Here is a 20109-nt window from a genome sequence, read left to right as displayed (position 1 = left end):
TTATTGACGAGTGCTGTATGACGGCGGCGCTTGTTTACAACTTACTTATTTGTTAAGAGGTCGTCCATAAAGTAAGTACGCTTTTTTGAGTACCTTCCACCTCCCTTAAAGTATCTTCGCTTTTTACCTACTTACTTAATATTTTAAATTATTTTTTTAAATTTAGTGTCTCCTTACTTTTATAATTTACCCACTGCCTTTCATCTCATATACGTCATTTACAGTCCAAGCGTACGTACTTTATAGACGATCCCTAATTTTAATTATGAAAGTTTTAATTTAACTTATTAAAACTTGAAATAAATGTTTTTAACTATTTGAACATGCAAATTTATGTTTAAATACTATTCGTCAATTTATAAAGGTAAGTAAATAATCAAAGTTCAAGTATTATTTACTCGTCAAATTATATAAGTAAATTTATTTTACTACAAATATTATTTATCATTTTATATAAATAAATCTTACTTACAAGAACTAATTGTCAATTTAAAAAATAGGAATTTTATTAGTTTTAAATAAAAGTTTGCATAATTTGCCATTAACGAGTTTAATGCAATTGAATTATCTAGATATGACTAGTATTGGAAAATTGGACAAATAAAATTAATCCTGTACAAGCACATTTTTTTTTCTTTAAAATTTCTTGTTTGTGCGTAGTTATTATCGGATTTCTATAGCGCGGGTCTCCTGTTAATATAAGTAGAGCAAAACACACACATCAGTCTTATTTTACACTTTACAGTGCTTATTTTCAGTGCTTATTAGTGTAATTTCAGTCTATCCTTCGTTTTAGTTTAATTAAAAAGTAGTAACCCAATTTTCAAAATCATCTCTTTTCATTAATGCTATGTGTAGTGAACAACGAAATGCAGCTCAGTAAAAAAAAAATTTAGTAAAACTTTTAAAACAATTTTTTTTATATATAATAATGGTATAAATGTACATTGTGCAGGTTTATCTTTATTCAATTAGGTTAATTAGAAAGTTAAACTAGTTTAATCTAAAGAAATGTACACAATGCACATTAGTGTTAGTACAAAAAATAATAGTAAAAAATAAAAGTAAAAATACAAAAAATATTTTAACTTTTTGCTTTCACGTTTGGGGCAGGGGCGGCAAAAATTTTTAGGTTTTTTTGTTCCCAGGCTCAAATCATCGCAGTTTTTTGCAAAGCATCTTTATTTGACATAAGTACAAACATTTAACATAATGACATAAGTATTAACATATGCTTGGAGTTTGCCCCATGTCTGTAAGTTAGCTCAAAGACAAAAAATGCTGGATCCGCCCCTGAAGATGGTTTACTATTCGTTTCGTATATCTTGTGATTTAAGTATGTTTGATTTATTATTTCATTATTACATAAGCTACTACTCAACTAGGCCTGTAAATCGAGCCGAACGAGCCAAGCTTGCCAAGGCTCGGCTTGGCTCGTTTACATATTAAGAGTCTTCAGGCTCGGCTCGAGCTCGTTTCGAACATGAAATTCTTTGTTCGAGCTCGGCTCGTTAAGGATTAGTATTGTTTGGGCTCGGCTCGTTTTACATGTTGCTCGAGCTCGACTGGTTTAAAACTCGAAATAATTATTGTAACCTGTAAGTTTAAAGCTCGTTTAGTAAAAAAAAATTGTTCGTTAAAGGCTCGTCTGTAAATAATGCAAGTTCAAATCAACAAACAACATAAACAATCCTACAGTCTATTAAACATGCAAATAAACAACATAATGAAATAATATCCCACAAATCTAATAGTTCAAAATAAAGTTAAACCTAATAGTTCAATGTTCAAACTTAATGTTCAAAGTTCAAACATAATGTAAACTCTCACAAACATAATAATTCCTATTAAATACTGCACTCTAATAGTTCAAATTACATTAATAATTAAAATACATATATATTATTATAATATATATATATATATATATATATATATATATATATATATATATATATATATATATGTATATGTACATATATATATATATATATATATATATATATATATATATATATATATATATATATATATATATATATATATATATATATATATATATATATATATTCGAGCTTTAATCGAGCCTATATGAACGAGCCTATGATATCCAAGCTCGGCTCGTTTTATAAACGAGCCTTATTTTTTGTTTAAGCCCGGCTCGTTTACCATTTGAGCCGAACATGAACGAGCTCTTGTCGAGCCGATCACCGAGCCGTTCACGAACACGAGCCAGGATTTACAGCTCTATACTCAACCAACAAAACTTCAAAAATTATTTTTTCTACAAAAAGATGCATGTAGACATATTTATTATAAAAACAAGTATGAACATGCAAAGTATGCAATAGATAAATACATATGAGTTTAACATTTATCAAAACTAGTTTAGCTGGGACAACTCAGAAAAAAGTTACGCTTTGCCTCTGTTGTGTATTTAAAACATTCTAAAACAAACAAAAAAAATAGGCGTCAAAAATAGTTATTTTATCTCCAATAAAATTTTTTTTAAAGTAAATTTCCTATTTTAAATTGAATTTAATATTTTCTCCTTATATAAATTTTGTGCGAGCCATTATTTATAATTTTATGTAATATATATATATATATATATATATATATATATATATATATATATATATATATATATATATATATATATATATATATATATATATATATATATATATATATATATATATATATATATACATATACATATATATAATATATTTAAAGAAAAAATTTTATTTTTCAAAAAATAGATACTCAAAAGTTTTTTACAAATGATTGTTTCTTAAGCGACGGTTACAAATGAATATTTTTTTTCAAATGACAGTTACTCGTCATTTAATAATGCTACCGACAGTGACCAATGGGTAGGTACCCGTTGATAGATACCTGTCGACAGCCTTATATATAAATTTACAGTTCGCATTTGACCGACTAACGAAAATTGAAATTGAAATTGTGCATTAATTGCCAACCTTGACTATTAAAAAAAAAGCTGCGATTTTTTCGAGGAGGCTGAATAAGTGCGAATTTCATAACTGCGAATCTGCATACGTGCAAAGCAGTTGCAAAGACTGGCATAAGTGTGAACTGGCACAAGCGCGAACTGGCATAAGTGCGCCAAAAGAATTTGCAAACATTGGCATAAGTGCGAACTGGCATAAGTGCGAACTGACATATGTGCGAATCAATTGCAAAAACTGGCATAAGTGCGAACTTGCCAATTCGCCACTTATGCCAATTTGCACTTATGCCAATGTTTGCAAATTCTTTCGGCGCACTTATGCTAATTCGCGCTTGTGCCAGTTCGCACTTATGCCAGTTTTTGCAATTGGTTCGCACTTATGCCAGTTCGCACTTATGCCAGTTCGCACTTATGCCAGTTCGCACTTATGCCAATGTTTGCAAATTCTTTCGGCGCACTTATGCCAGTTCGCGCTTGTGCCAGTTTGCACTTATGCCAGTTTTGCAATTGTTTCGCACTTATGCTAGTTCGCACTTATGCCAGTTCGCACTTATGCCAATGTTTGCAAATTCTTTTGGCGCACTTATGCCAGTTCGCGCTTGTGCTAGTTCGCACTTATGCCAGTTCGCACTTATGCCAGTCGCACTTATGCAGATTCGCAGTTATGAAATTCGCACTTATTCAGTCGCCCCATTTTTTCGCAGAGAATGGTTTTTTTCTGAAACAGTCGAATAAACTAACACTTTTACATTTACAGCAAACTTCAATGAACATTCATTTAAGTATAAATATATTTTATAATTATAAAATATATTTAAGAATTCTCATACGTAACTTTTTTCATTTTATTTTACATTGAATTAATTAAAAATTTCACTGGGTTTGAAATTAACTTCCGTTAATTAAAGACGAGACTTGCAACAAATTTTATCTAATTTATCTGATTAAATTCAATCAAATTAATGATATACAAAAGCTTTGAAAACTAAACTTACTTGTAAATCAATAAAACGTTATACTTATTTTTAGTTTGATTTTTGAAATAAAAAATAGATGAATTTATGACCCTAACTCTTGACATTGTTAATTTTCTATTGATGATGAAAGTTAATATAAAAGCAGTAAGTAGTATTGAATTTTTATTGATTTACAATGAAAACTTTTGAATAAAAAAAAATTCTTTTATTTAAAGTATTTAATAAAAATTTCATTTAAATCATTATATATCAAATATTGATTAAGAATCAGTTATTAAATAATATTGAAATACATAAAAGTTGAGTCAAACGGACTTTATCTTTATCTCGTACATTTTCATTGACTTTTTAATAAATTGTTGAAGACTTCATGACTAGCAGTACTCCGTGCAAAACGAGGATCCAATAAGAGTGCAGCAATAAAAGCATCGCACTCAAAAAATTTTAATCGAACTTATATTTAAAGCTTCGAGAAGTTTAGATTTGAAATTGTTTTTTCATCGGGATTTTTTCCAAGTTCATTACCATTCTCATCCATCGTAAAAAGAAGTCCGACATGGTATAGTCGGATCTTTGAAAATCCTTCATTGCAAAAAAAAATTGGTTCAAATATTTTGGTATATTCTTCAATAAATTTTATCATTTAATCTTAGGTCGCAGTTATTTCGATTCGTCCCAATCTTTTCATATATAGCAAGTTTTTCAAACAAGTCTGATACCATAATATACGTACTACCCCATCTCGGAGCATGTGATATACTCTTAGGAAGGTATAATTTTCTACCTTTTAAGGTAGAAAATTCTATTAAAAACAATTATTTGTCATACAATTTTCTAACTTATAGGTATAATTTTTTACCTTATAAGGTAGAAAATTATACCTTACTAAGGGGATATCACATATCCTACCTTAACTAGCTTTTCTAATTATTTCATTCTTCCCCATGTTATCAGCAACCGTCATTAGCAAGTTCCTCATTAGAATTGACTTTATAAAATCTCTTACTGTATCGTCAATGTCAAAGTCATACTTAACCGTTCTACGTGAAACAAAAATAGCAACTTTTCCAACGTTATCATGATTTTTGTTTTGAACTCTTTTTCTTTTAAAAATTTCAAGTTCTATGCAACATCCTTGTGCTTTGAATGCAAATGATTTTTGAGGTGAGAAACAATAACGGTGAGAATTAAGCTTTTTTTTAATTGAAACTGAAAATAAGAAGTGGAAATGCAAAGTGTGCATGGAAAAAAACTTAATTCTTGCCGGTAATGTTTCTCACCTCAAAAATCATTTGCATTCACAGCGCAATACAACAATTTAAGCTGCATATTATGCAGCTTAAATTGTTGTAAACAAATTCTCAGAAAAAAGTTACTTTTTTGAAAAAAGTCATCCTTATTACTTGTTATGAATGACGTTATCTATAATTATAGACATATTAATGTAATTGATAAAGGTTGCATAATAATATACATCCCTGTAATCTTAACTATCAATTAAAGTTACTTTAAAATCTAAAGCACTTATAATTGTATTTAGTTGTGAATATAAAACGGTTTGTTAACGGTATATCCAAATATTTTCGGTATATCAAACATTTCATTTGGAGTCACGTAACAAAAAAACAGTATTAATTCAATACTTTTAAACATTTTAAAGGTTGCTGTTTGTTTCAACCTGTTTACAAAATCTCAAGAAAGTAAAACATTAAAACAAGTTTTTTACTGTTGAATAAAAATAGGTGATAAATAGTGAAAAAGTGATGGAAAAAAAAAAGGTGAATAAAAATATAAAATGAAATTTTTTACCGGGTAATAAAAATTTATCCTTAATAAAAAATAGAATAAAAATCTCATGCTAAACCGGAATTTGAAGAAGTAAAAAAAATTTTTATACATTTTAAAAAGAAGAGTTAATAACAAATAATTAAATATATGTCAGTTAGGATCAAAAAATATTTTTGTTACAAGATATTTGCCTGAAGTAAGTGTTAGTTCTGCAATTCTTTACTTCAATGACGGTAAATACGGTCTTAACAGAGTTTTTAATCTTCTTAATGTAAAGTTGGACTTGAAAAGTTTATTGGCGTTTCATCAAAAAGATAGAAATCGTTTATAAACTATGCTTAAAAAAAATGATGTCAAAGTTAAAAAAAATTTACCGGAAAATTTACCAGAAAATTTTCCAGTAAATTTACCGGAAAAAATTTTGAAAATTTATCGCCTGGTAAATTTTGAAGTTTTATTTTTACTTAATTTTACTTTTCTTTGAGAAAAAAAATTTTTCTAAGGAAAGTTTACCATCTCCAATTTAAAGTTTACCGATAAATTTACCGGAAAATTTTACTGGTAAATTTTGAATCAAACTTTACCGGAAAATTTACATCACTACCCTAAAGCGCGTTTTTCATTTTTAATTCTGTAGCAAAAAATTTTACAATCAATAAAAAAAATTTTTTGTTTAGATTATTGGAAAAAGTTCAATTCAAACCGACATCGAAATACATTAATTTTATTAATTTTTAAGAGTATTAAAAGACGTTGTGTTTTTCAAATATTTTTACAATATATAATGACAAAAATTAATAATTTAATGTTATGGTTCAAAATTAAAGTTTTAGCGTGACGTAAGGGCGACAAAATATCATACGTTGATCAAAAACTGACAACTTCATTATTTGTCATAAACTTTTTTTTTGACTTTTTATTTCAAAACAAATGCTAAACACTAAAAACAAAATTTTTAGTGTTTAGCATTTGTTTTGAAATAAAAATTACTAATTTATTCGATAGTCTTAGAAAAACAACCGCTCTAATAAAATTATTTTTTTTTTCAAAATTTTTTTACATAGTCATTAAATCATATAAAAAAAAACTTTGATGCCAAGTATTTAACATTTGTTTCTAGTTAATATTTAATTGCTTTAAAGCAAACGAGCAATTATTTTTCAATACATCCGCCTGCAGGAGGCAAATATTTTCGCCTCCAATTTGACAGCAGTAGCCAGTTAGGAGGCAGATCTGCAAAACCCTTTAGAGGCCGCCTCCAATAGCTTCGATGCCATTAGAGACGACCTCCAAAGGGCTTTGCCTCCAAAATTTCTTCTGTAGGTGGTTAATAGAAAGGCGGGAGCCACTTCCGCCTCTCTATTGGCGTCGGTCTCCAAAACTTTTTGCCTCCAAAAAAAACTCTGGCTGTGGCCGCCAATAGTTAGGCGGAAGCCACTGGACGCAAAAGAAAAAACATTTTGCCGCTAAAAATTGATTAGGAGGCCACCGCCAACAGCTTACGCCTCCCTAAAAAGTTGACCTTTTGGCAGAAAGTTATTTTGCCGCCGGGCGGCATTATCAAAGGTTTTTTTTCACACTGATCTTTATTATAACTGGATAACGCATTTGGATTTTGAATAGAACAACTTGTATTGAAATTGAAGCCAAAAAAATATTTTGGCGGTCTTATTGTGAGGACCCACGATTTGTTATGATGCGCTTAAAATTTTAAGAAAAGAAACCAAAAGAAAGAAGCAGAAAAGAAAAGAATTGAAAGTACCAAGAACTTAGAAGGAAAAAAAGGCAATATCAACAAAGTAGTCAAAATCTGTTGTAAAATGTCTAACGAATGATCGTATTCTTTAGATAACTTATCTAGATTCTTATGTTGATATTCAAAAATTATGATTATAAGTACAAGTTGAAAATATAATACTCCTAAAAGTAAGTAAATACTCTTTTCAACTTTTTTACTAAAATATATAAGTTGAACAGCATTCTATTTATTGTTGTTAATAATAGATTATATATATATAAATATATATATATATATATATATATATATATATATATATATATATATATATATATATATATATATGTATATATAATTGTATATATATATATATATATATATATATATATATATATATATATATATATATATATATATATATATATATATATATATATATATATATATAATATAAATTGTATATATATATATATATATATATATATATATATATATATAAATAGTATATATATATATATAAATTGTATATATATATATATATATATATATATATATATATATATATATATACATATATAAATATATATATACAATTTATATTGTATATATATATATATACAATGAATATATATGTCAGTGTATTCTACAAATAGAGTGCTCAATGTTCTTAAAGAACAGAGCAATAATAAATTAGTAAAAACACTTATCTAACTTTTATCTTCAACATGTTTCTCCATCAGTAGGGTCATCAGGAAGCTTCCTGATGAACCTACTGATGGAGAAACATATTGAAGATAAAAGTTAGATAAGTGTTTTTACTAATTATATATATATATATATATATATATATATATATATATATATATATATTATATATATATACATATATATATATATATATATATATATTATATATATATATATATATATATATATATATATATATATATATATATATATATATATATATATATATATAATATATATATATATACAGGGCCATACCGAGCCAATTTTGCGCTTCGGGCAAGAAAAGAAAATTGCGCCCCCCCCCCCCGCCAACCAGAAAAAAAAAAAAAGAAGAAAATTAACGAAAAAATGATTGATCACAAAATTTTTTACATCAAGTTATAAGTAAAATTTGTCATTAAGGTTGCGCAAATTCACTAATGACATCATCAAAATCAATGTTGTTTGCCACTTCATTTTCAATTGAAATTATAGCCAAACTGGACAAACGTTCTTGGCCCATTGTTGACCTCATATAGTTTTTTATAAGCTTAAGTTTACTGAAACTTCTCTCACACGTAGCAACTGTAACTGGTATGGTGAGGAAGATGTGAATAGCAATTGCCGTGTTGGGATAAACATTAGTCAAAGAATACTTATGAATGAACTGCAAAATTTTGATCGGGCTAGATTTTTCAAAGTTGTCCATCATTGCAGCAGCTTGATATTTTAAGCTTGCCATTTCTGACTGGAAATCGGAAGAATCTAAATCTGCCTTGTAAATTTGCAGCTTTTTTCTTGTGTGCATCCACTGAACTTTTACAGAGTGAATGCCCACAGAGGAAGTCAAAATCAGAGGATACAGCAGACATAGCCTCAAACCGCCACTCATTTTGTGTAATGATGATGTCAAACAGAAGGTTGCACTGTGATCCGAATTCTGTTTCTGCTGTGAGAAGGTGGAGTCATCTTCAGCTTTATAAAGTGTCATCGGCTTCGCTTTGCGTTTCCTCTTGATTGGAAATCCACCATCAATTCCGCTCTGGTTAGCTTTTTCTGTGGTATCTTTGATAATGTTGTCCACCCCAATATCTCGAAGATTCTGAATGGAAGCCTTCAATCTTTTCATTTTTTTGCGGCAATGTCAATTGAAATGGTTTTTGACTGAAGCAGTTTGTTTTCCCGGTCAATTAGAGAAAGAATTTGGCACCAGAAATCCAACAAACACAAAAAACTGAAATTTGAATGAGAAGTTCTTTTGACCATCCTTCTCCAATTTTTTAGTTATCTCTGTTGCAAGACCTTTTCCGGTTTTTTGGAGAGATTCAATGAAGTCCACAAAGTTTTCCTTAATTGTGCAGGTTTCATCACTGATGTGGACATACCTGATGATCTGAGTAATCTGCTCTTTGTAGGAGGTATCTGGAGTGCAGTCAAACAGAACGGAGTAGTATTTAACTTCTTTGATGTTTGACAAAATTTCGTTCCTGACTTTCTGTCCAAGTAACTCAATCAGCTCATTTTGAATTCGAGGAGAAAAGTAGGATGTAGTGGTTTTTTTTGCTTTAACGGACGCAATGTGTTTAGCCACTAAAGGATAATAGTGGCTAATCAACTCAATTAAGCTCAGAAAAATGCCACTGTTTTTTTGAACGATATCTTCTGTTGTTCCCCGAAGGGCAAGATTGTTCTTGACACAGAACAAAATTGCATCAATAATCGCTTTCAAGATGTCTCTCCACTTTTTCATCTCTCCACTGATGACTTTCTGCAAATCAGAATCTAGGGTCTTTCCTTTCTTGAGGTTTTTTCAAGAGTTTTTCATTCAGAATAGCATCTTTTGTGTTCATTGTTGTTTTCATGCTCAGGAATTCTTGGGTTTAGTTTTTTCCAGTCACAAAACCCTTTCTGAGAAACTGTTGGTTTTTGTTGTTGAAAATAACAAAAAGCAAAAACAAAATAAAGAATCTTTTTTGTTGCTGTACTGCAGCCAAGTGCGAATTAAATTTTTAACCATTGGGATGAATTTTTTTATACCATTTTGAGCTGAAGTGTTGCATTCTGTTGTCAAGATCACACAGCGTGTTTGGGAAAAAAAAAATTTCTGTCTTGCTCTGGCCCATGCTCAATCAAAAAGCATCTTGTTTTGTCCGTTATTTTAGGCCATGTTGCTGGATCCCTGTGTTGAAAATTTTCTTCCAAGGCCACTGGAATTTCTGAGATTTCTGAATGAAGTTCATCCTCGTCCATTTCAGCTGGGCCTGAAAGCTGGGAATTTCCATCTTCCCTTGTCTGAATCAGTTATGCAAAATTCTTCTTGACTTTGGCTAATGAAAATATCCTCTTCAATTAGTTCCAAATGATGATCTGAACTTAAGTCATTTATTGGATCGGTTGAATTGTCATTAATTTTAATACAAATATCCTCTGACAGTTTTGTAGTTTCTCGTCACTTTCTTGGTGCTGTTTTCTTTTCTCCTTAAATTCAGCACCAGATAATTTTTTGGTTCGATTCATAATAGAATCAAAATGTTCAAAAGTTATCAAAGGTATATTAGTGTTAAAGGGCGCTCTTTTGTTCAGTAAATGAACTTTAATATTTAGGGGCTTGTGTCAAGAGGCGGAATTTTAATTAATTTTCTTATCAACAACAGCGACGCCGTGAAAATTTGTTTAATAAACTGATTATTGTTTTTTTAATTTATTAAAATTTGCCCTCCCAAATTTGGCGCCTCAGGCTGGCCCCGCCCTTGGTACGGCCCTATATATATCGTCAGGTTAGAATTATTTTGTTCTCACTCCAAAATTGAAAAAAATGAGTTTATACCTTTTCCTCTTTTTTTGTTATATTTTCTTTCTAGCTATAATACTTTTAAAATTGAAAAAAAAAAACTAAATAGTGTCAAATTAGGTGTAACCGATTGTTCTATGTGCAAAATAGCGATAGTTATTAATATTATTTTGTTCTATTTACAACAACCAATAAAATTGTTTATAAATCGCATTAAATAATACGTTCGTGTTTATTTCCTCTTAAAAATTTTAAAATGGCGGAAAATATAAATGTATGTCTTGGAGTAATAAACCAAAATACAGGTATTTTCTTATATATTCTAGTGCTAATCGGCTTTTTTTAGTTATTAATAAAAATTCAGCAAATTATTTTAGTAGGAAATGTGTTATTATCTTATTAGAACGTCACGGATGCTGTTGTATATGTGACACATACACTAATGTGTGTATGTAACATATATAATAGAATCCGTGAGGTTCTAATAATATATATATATATATATATATATATATATATATATATATATATATATATATATATATATATATATATATATATATATATACATATATACATTTATACATGTATACATATATACATATATATATATATATATATATATATATATATATATATATATATATATATACATATATACATATATACATGTATACATATATACATATATATATATATATATATATATATATATATATATAATATATATATATATATATATATATATATATATATATATATATATATATATATCTACATACATACTAGGTACGTGACAATTGCGTTTTACGGAACCGAATTTTGTGCTAAAATTTTGTGCCACGATTTTCGCAGTCTCTTCAAAGTTAGCGTGCTTGAGGAAGGCTTTCTGAAATAACTTTTTAGTATTCGTTATCAACATAGAGTATTTTTAGAAAGAAGAATAGTTGAAGCTTATTATTAATTTGGTTTTAATTATACTCAATTGATATATTACCGAGTTTATTGATGTCAAAGTTTTAGTTGTACTTCTGTGGTGAAATTAATGTCCAGGATATAGTCTATATTTTATCTATTCAATTTTTATTTTTAGGTTATTCAATTATCTATGCACCTGCCAAATTTCGTTGAAAAATACTATGTAGCAGTCACCCTATTTCTTGCTGCACTTTTGTTACCTAATTTACATTTTCCCTGTTGTTAGCGCGGGAGACAGAGGGGTCCATTGATTATTTGTATATAAATATTTTTTTTATATATAACATTCATATTAATAATATTATTAGCAATATTTAACTTATTTCATAAATTGATATTATAAACCTAGATACTTTATAGTGAAAATATGATTTAAAAATATGTAAATTTAAACAAAATTGTTTTATTAAAAGGATTTTTAGTAAATAATAAAATAAGACTTAAATTTTATATTTTATTTAGAAACAAAATGGAGAAAGAAAATAAAGGTTTCACATAGTATTTTGTATCATATTCATAATATAGTTTATATATGAATCAAATAAGTTATGAATCATATCTAATTTGAAGTTTGAACGTTGTCTTTATTTAACAAGGAAAGCCTTTAGATTATAATTTATAACTAATAAATAAGTTATTTTTATATAAATTTATTAAATTAATTTTAAATTATTATTTGGCCACTATCTAAACCTTTATGTATAACTTAAATATTTCTTTCGCTGTTTTAGATGCTCTAAGTTGTGAAATGGCGTCAGCCAACAACATCAGTTAGTTACTTTCTTTTTTCAATAGCCCGGTAGTTATTTTTATTATATATATATATATATATATAATATATATATATATATATATATATATATATATATATATATAAATTAGTAAAAAACACTTATCTAACTTTTATCTTCGACTTGAAGTTTCACCATTGCTGGATCATCAGGAAGAGTACATTTACATATATATATATATATATATATATATACATAGATATATATATATATATATATATATATATATATATATATATATATATATATATATATATATATATATATATATATATATATATATATATATATATATACAAATGACTTACTATATGCAAATTTTTATATTACTTTGTAAAAATAAAGTTAATTTAATTTGTTTAGATGAACTTGCTTTACAGAGGATCAGTCAGTTATATCCCTATTATATGAATTAATTTAGTATTTAGTCATTTACTATTAGTTATCAAATAAAGTTCTTTATCAAATACAGTTCTTAGATCAAAAAAGAATAGGACTGTCGACTATCTAGACACTCTAGATATAAGTTTAAGAGAAAAGATTGTTAAATGGTCAATTAATGTAGCATGTAAAAACAGATTTACAAATCGACTCTATCGATGCAAAGTAGGAGATGAGATTTGCAAAAAATCAAGCGCCAAAAAATGGATGAAAAAGAAAAAAGAAAGTTAGAGCGTGACCTATCTAAATTAAATTTTGAAGAGATTATTGATTCATATAAGCACTTATCCAATGACCAACTATTTGATTAAGAAGATGTCATGTCAGATAGAATTGTTGGGAAGAAACTAGAACATGAATGGTACGATCCAAAGACATGCAAAAGTGTTTTATATCGCGGCAGAGTAAAAAAAGTTAATAAAAGAAAAAATGACTTCATTTACACCATTTCTTACTGGAAAGATGATGAAACTGATAATGAAGCTGTTGACTATTGCATGAAAAAGATCCAGCTTGCTGCTGATGTTGTTTCCGGTGAGTTACAATTTAATTAATTTAATAACCAAAAATGTATTGCAAATGTTGTGACTTGCATAAATAATACAGCAAGTGTTGTGACTTGTATAAATTATATAGCAAGTGTTGTGACTTGCCTAAATAATACAGCAAGTGTTGTGACTTGCCTAAATAATACAGCAACTGTTGTGACTTGCATAAATTATATAGCAAGTGTTGTGACTTGTCAAAATAATATAGCAAGTGTTGTGACTTGCCTAAGTTATATAGCAAGTGTTGTGACTTGGCTAAATAATACAGCAAGTGTTCTGACTTGCATAAATTATATAGCAAGTGTTGTGACTTGCTTAAATAATACAGCAAGTGTTGTGACTTGCCTAAATAATACAGCAAGTGTTGTGACTTGTTAAATTTTTTGATAGACGGCTCTGGCCTACCTTCACGTGGTGTCTATCGTTAAAAATGGTTAAAACAGTTTCATTTTTGGAATTAATTATTTTAATCATTCACTAAAAGCCAAGACAAAAATATATTGTATTTTCTTTAAAACAGTTTTATATTATTATTATTTTTTAATATTTTATTTATTTTTTATTTTGAAACAGAAAATTTGTTTGTTAACCAAACAAAATGGCTAGCTCGTTAACTATACTGTATGGTCCTTACTTCTGTTAATGTAATAATCACATGAAAGACTTTATTATAGGTTTTTGCTATACTTGGTTAGAAAGATGACATGTTTTTTACAGCCAATTGACTTATAGCCCCACATTAGTAGTTGTATAATTTTTTTTGTAATATATATCCAATTAAATAATAATTTTTGGTAAGAAGTGGAAAGGGCATTAGAATGCCTCTTTCTTATGACATATTTGGATACGCCCTCTTTTAAACTCCACTCTCTTATGACCATGGATGCACCACTAATGTATCTTTTAATCTAGTGGAATATGTTTTTTACTTCTTTGTTGTTGTACTTTAAATATTCAATCAGATATTTCAAGAATTGAAACATTTTTTGATATTATAGTACTAAAACATCATCAACATATCTACTGTGAGTTTTACATTAACCTCCCATATTTGGTGGTTGTCTGGTATGAGTTTATTTTTTAATTTATTTCCAATTTTTTAATTTTTTTTTTAAATTTGTTGTTCAAATTTTGAAAAAAATTTTTTTTTTTTTTAGGTTGGGTGGAGAATGGGGGGGGGGGGTAGGCAGGTGGTGGGCATACGCCCCTTTGTAATAGAAACACCACTTTTATACGTAAGATTGTATAACATAACTTTATATTGTGTACTAATTTTACTCATTATAGTAAAGATATAAATATTTATAAAATCAAGTCGTTTTTGATCCTAGGGTGTGATACACCAATCGCCACCACACCCACCTCTATTGCTAACATTCACCTCTCGTATATTTTGGTGGTTTACTATAAATTTAAAATAACTTTTTTGTGTATTTATATTGCTTATGTAATTTAAAAAAAAAAAAAATTTCTGAAAAAAGTGTCCAGTTTTATACGGGCGAGGTGGTGGTTTGGTGCCCCCTCTGTCCATCCGATACACCCGGTGGTTAGAGTTTAACATAAAGTTGTAACCCACTCTTACACCTATCTTTTTACACCAAGATATTTGTATTTCGATAAGAATTGGCAAAGTTATGACAATTTAAGTGAAGAAAAACATTATTTTGACCACAGTTTCTTCAACAAATCCATATATAGAAAAAATCGCTACTTAAACCGTCATAACTTTTAAACCAATTGTTCGATTTTGATAATTTTTTCACCTTTAAAATACTGTAATAATCCTCTATCTAATGATATATAACATTATAGTATTCAAACAATTTGAAATTTTTTACTCACGTACCTATACATACATATATATATATATATATATATATATATATATATATATATATATATATATATATATATATATATATATATATATATACATATATATATTGAGCACTCTATTTGTTGTATATACTAAATAAATAAGGATTCAAATTTAAATGAATCGCTTCATATGTGGAAAAAAATGATCTTATTTTCACCTATTTGCATTGCATAATTTTTTTATGTTTAATTTTTATTTTTAGTTTACCCACAACAAGCTAATATCATGGTTACTCCCTATGTTCCAACACATCCTTCAATTGCTGGTCAACTGCGATTACCTCCGCACGGTGGGAAAACAAGAAAACGTAAGGCAAACTGTTATAAATGGAAACAGTCGAAAAAAAAACGACTTAGGCAATCAGGAAAAGAATATATAAATATCAGAGGCAAGGTTATACAACCAAAAAGTATTAAAAATAAAGAAGATTGTGGAAATTGTTGCAAGTTTAAGTGTTCTGTGAAAATTTCAGAAGATGAGAGGAAAATATTATTTAATGGACTGTGGGGAATGTCTCAGATTGAAAAGCAACACTTTTTTAGTAAAACTACTGAAAGATAAGATAAAAAAACAACTCAGACCAATAAAGTAAGCAAATCAAGGAGAAAATATACTTATTTTTACAATTTCTTTGTTGATAATGTCAAACATCGTGTATGTAAAGTGTTTTATTTGTCTACATTAGACATCAGCAGCAGGCAAATATCATACTATCATGAAAATAAGCTTGAAACTGGTATTCCTGCCCCTACAAAATGGGGAAAACATTGTAAAAAAAAAGTTCTTGAAATGACTAAACAGAGTATAGAAAACCATATTAACTTGTTTCCACGAGTTGAGTCACATTATTGTCGAAGCGTTTCCTGCAAACAATACTTTAATGGTTCATTAAATTTGAAGAAACTTTATGATTTATATTTAACACTCAATATAAAATTTTACCAGCAAAGGAATGAATGTACCGCAATGTTTTTAACACCAAATTTAATATTGAATTTCAAAAGCCAAAAAAAGATCTGTGTGATACATGCTACCAATTTTGCATTCTTGAAAATGCAAATGAAGAGCAAATCCAAAAGTATAACAAGCATATTGCATCAAAAAATGAAACACAGATCGAGAGAGATAAGGATCGAAAGTTGAACTCCCCTACCACAACCATAGTTTGTATTGATCTACAAAATGTCTTGAGCTTGCCAAAAAGTAACGTGGGAAACTTCTTTTATAAAAGAAAGCTCAGTTGTTATAATTTAACAGGTTACTCTTCGCTAAACAAAAAAGCATATTGTGTATTATGGCATGAAGGTATGTCTGGTCGTTCTGGTAACGATATTGCTAGTGCTGTGATATGTATGCTAAATCAAGTTTACAAGGATCTTCCTAATATTGACAAGTTTTTACTTTGGTTTGATTCTTGTGTTCCACAAAATAGAAACAGTCATATGTCAGCTGCATTGCGTGAGTTTCTTATTGATCATCCAAATATTGAAATCATTGAACAAAAGTATTGTGAGCCAGGACATAGCTCCATTCAGGAATGGGATAATATACATAGTCAGATTGAGAAATCATTACATTCAGCAGAAATATTCAGCCCTCCCGAGTTGGTAAAAGCAATGTTAAATGTTAACCAACGTAAACCATTTTTTGTATACCAAATGCGAAAAAAGGACATTAAAAAATTCTCAAAAATTGCTTGTCTTATGAACTACAAAAAGGTTCCATACTTTAATGTCAAAACACTTGTATATAGGTCTAATGCTCCTGGTAATGTGTATTTCAAGAATCGTTTTACAGATATTTATAAAGAGGCACGGCTGTCTAAGCCAAAAAACACTAGAGGATCAGGAAGTAATCTTGAAGAACCATCAATTCCATTGGCATCTTGTTTTCCACATAATATTGAAATTTCTAGTGAGAAAGTAAAAGACATTGTTTCTATGTACCCATACATGCCAGCTGTAGATGTTTGTTTCTATAAAACCTTATTTCAGTAGTTTTTTTTCAACTATTCAATCCGGAAACAAATTTTATTTTAATTGTTTTATTTATATACTTTAGTTATGTTATGCAACATTCAGTTTTATAAGTTGTATAAGTTGTATAAACTGTTATTAACATGTTATTTGTATTAAAAATTTTGTTTGTTTATTTTCAATAAATCTTTTTAGATAGAAATGATTTTCTTTAAATAATATAGCTCTTAATAAAAGCTGCCCATCCTTCCAGAAGCAATATCAGTTTAATTCTGTCTAAGTAGCAATAAGAAAGCTAATTATATCATCCCATCCATTTAAGTTTTCCAACGAAGTGCATTAGGTTTCTATATTTGTGTTTAAATCCCTAAGTTAAAAGTAATTTGTTGTAATTCATTTGCTTTTTGCAAAACGTTTAAACTGTTTTTACTAAAATATGGAGATAGCACAAAATAATATTAACGCAAAATGTATCGAATTAATCTCCAAACAGGGTCGGGCCATAATAGCAGTTTGAGCAACTTACTTTTTTTTTCAAAACAAATAATTATTTTTAGTATATAGCCAAGTATTAAAAAAAGTTTTCATTAATGAAAAATATATTTCCAATTCTGCTGCATTACAGTTTAAAACTTCGACTGGATTTATCTCAGTTTAAACAAATGCAGAGTTAGAACAAAATAATTCTAACCTGACGATATATATTAAGGTATTTTTAGAGTCATTGTTAATGATTTCAATAGAAACAAATTACCTGTCGTAATCAGATATGCATAGGTCGTTTCGTAATTTATGCCGCAAACTATTTTTGATGTAAATTACAACACCCCCGCTTCTTTTTTTCGATTTCCTCTGCAAACGCACTCCTTCTTAGTTATTTAATGGAAAAAGCGTGCTTTCGTTAAATTCGTCATCAGTTAACCATGTTTCGCTTAAACAAATAATACTAAAAATAAAATTGCTTTCCTCTAAGAATGTTTTAAAGTTTTCAAAATTTGCCTTAGCACTTCTAATATTAAGATGAACATGAGAAAGGCTCTCATAAGGTTTAACATCTTTTAAATACTTATTTATTTCATCTGGTAAGATGTAAGGTGTTTCCATATTCATTAATGAAAAGTTATCAATAAAGTTTTTGTGTGAAAAAATTGATGTGGCTGAAAAAAAGAACCATTGGTTTAAAAAATTTATACTTTTTGAAATAATATAGAAACTTTAATTAGCAATTAACTAATTATTATTATTAATTATCTCAACAAGAAATGGTAAAGTGGTCAGAGGCGATTCTACGAATAAAATGAGGGGGAGAGGGGGGTGAATCCTTAAAAAGTACCCGACTGGATACCAAAAAAAAAAGGTTCTCAAAACTAAAATTTACCCGATTGAATTGTGTCAAATACCCGACTAGCCGACTAAATTCGTAAAAAAACCGACTATAACTTGAAAACCACCTTCTTTGAAGGGTGGAACACCCCCTTTCCCCAGTAAAATCGCCTCTGAAAGTGGTCATAATGTTTATAAGTGAATAAAGTGCAAATAAAAATGGTGCTTATAAATTTAATAAAATTGTGAAGTTTTAAATTAAAACAAAAAAAAACTAGATTAAAATTTAATCTAGTTTTTTTTTTTTTTTCTAGTTATTTTAGGTGCTCCCAGAAGTCCTTACGGGAGAGCATTTAACAGGGAGTTCACACCCTCCTTTCGCACCAATGTTGCTTGTTGGGCTAGAGCTGGCATTGAACCTCGGACCTCTAGGTTCTGAGCGAGAACTCTAACCACTGCGCCACGGCTTATGAACTATATATAAACTGATGATATATAAACATTTGACGAAAATGTAAAAAGGCGTTGTGAAACATTTTTTGGTGGTAATGTATAAAAGAGTCTCTGGTCCATCTTATCCACATGTTTTTGTTAGGGTAGGATTTACCTTTAACCCTGTAGAACACACAATCTAGCTCAATTCTTTTGTTTAAAAAATAACTCGTTTGCTCGAGTTATCAGTACTACTTTGTTTTTATAGTGTTAAAGCTGAAGTTTGTTAAAAGTTCCAAATTTTTTTCAGGGATTCTTCAATTTTAGGTTTGTTGCTATCTTTTGGTAATGAAAAATAATTTTAAAGTACTTAAAATATACATTAATAGGTCTTTAAAAAAAGTGCGTTTAAGATATTTAATTTTTTTAAAAAAGTGCTTTTTTTGTTTGTCCTCACATAGATGCAGTTTCAATTTTTTTTTTTTTTATGAAACTGATGATGATTACAGATAACAGATTGTAAAACTTTTTTTTTGCACTTTTAGAGCTCTTTTGTATAAATTAGTGTTAATGTGTCATTTTCATCAGAAGAAACCAGGTAACGAAACCAGGTCATGAACGCTTGAACTAATGACGTTCCTTTTTCTTTTGTAAGATTTGCTTTGAGCAAATTTGAGCGAATAAAACTTATCGAATTTTTGAGTAACTTTTTTTGAGTGACTTTTTACATTAAATTTGAAT

The sequence above is a fragment of the Hydra vulgaris genome, chromosome 08, assembly GCF_038396675.1.
Source record: "Hydra vulgaris chromosome 08, alternate assembly HydraT2T_AEP".
In the NCBI taxonomy this organism is placed as follows: Eukaryota; Metazoa; Cnidaria; class Hydrozoa; order Anthoathecata; family Hydridae; genus Hydra; species Hydra vulgaris.
Note: the sequence above shows the minus strand (reverse complement) of the source record.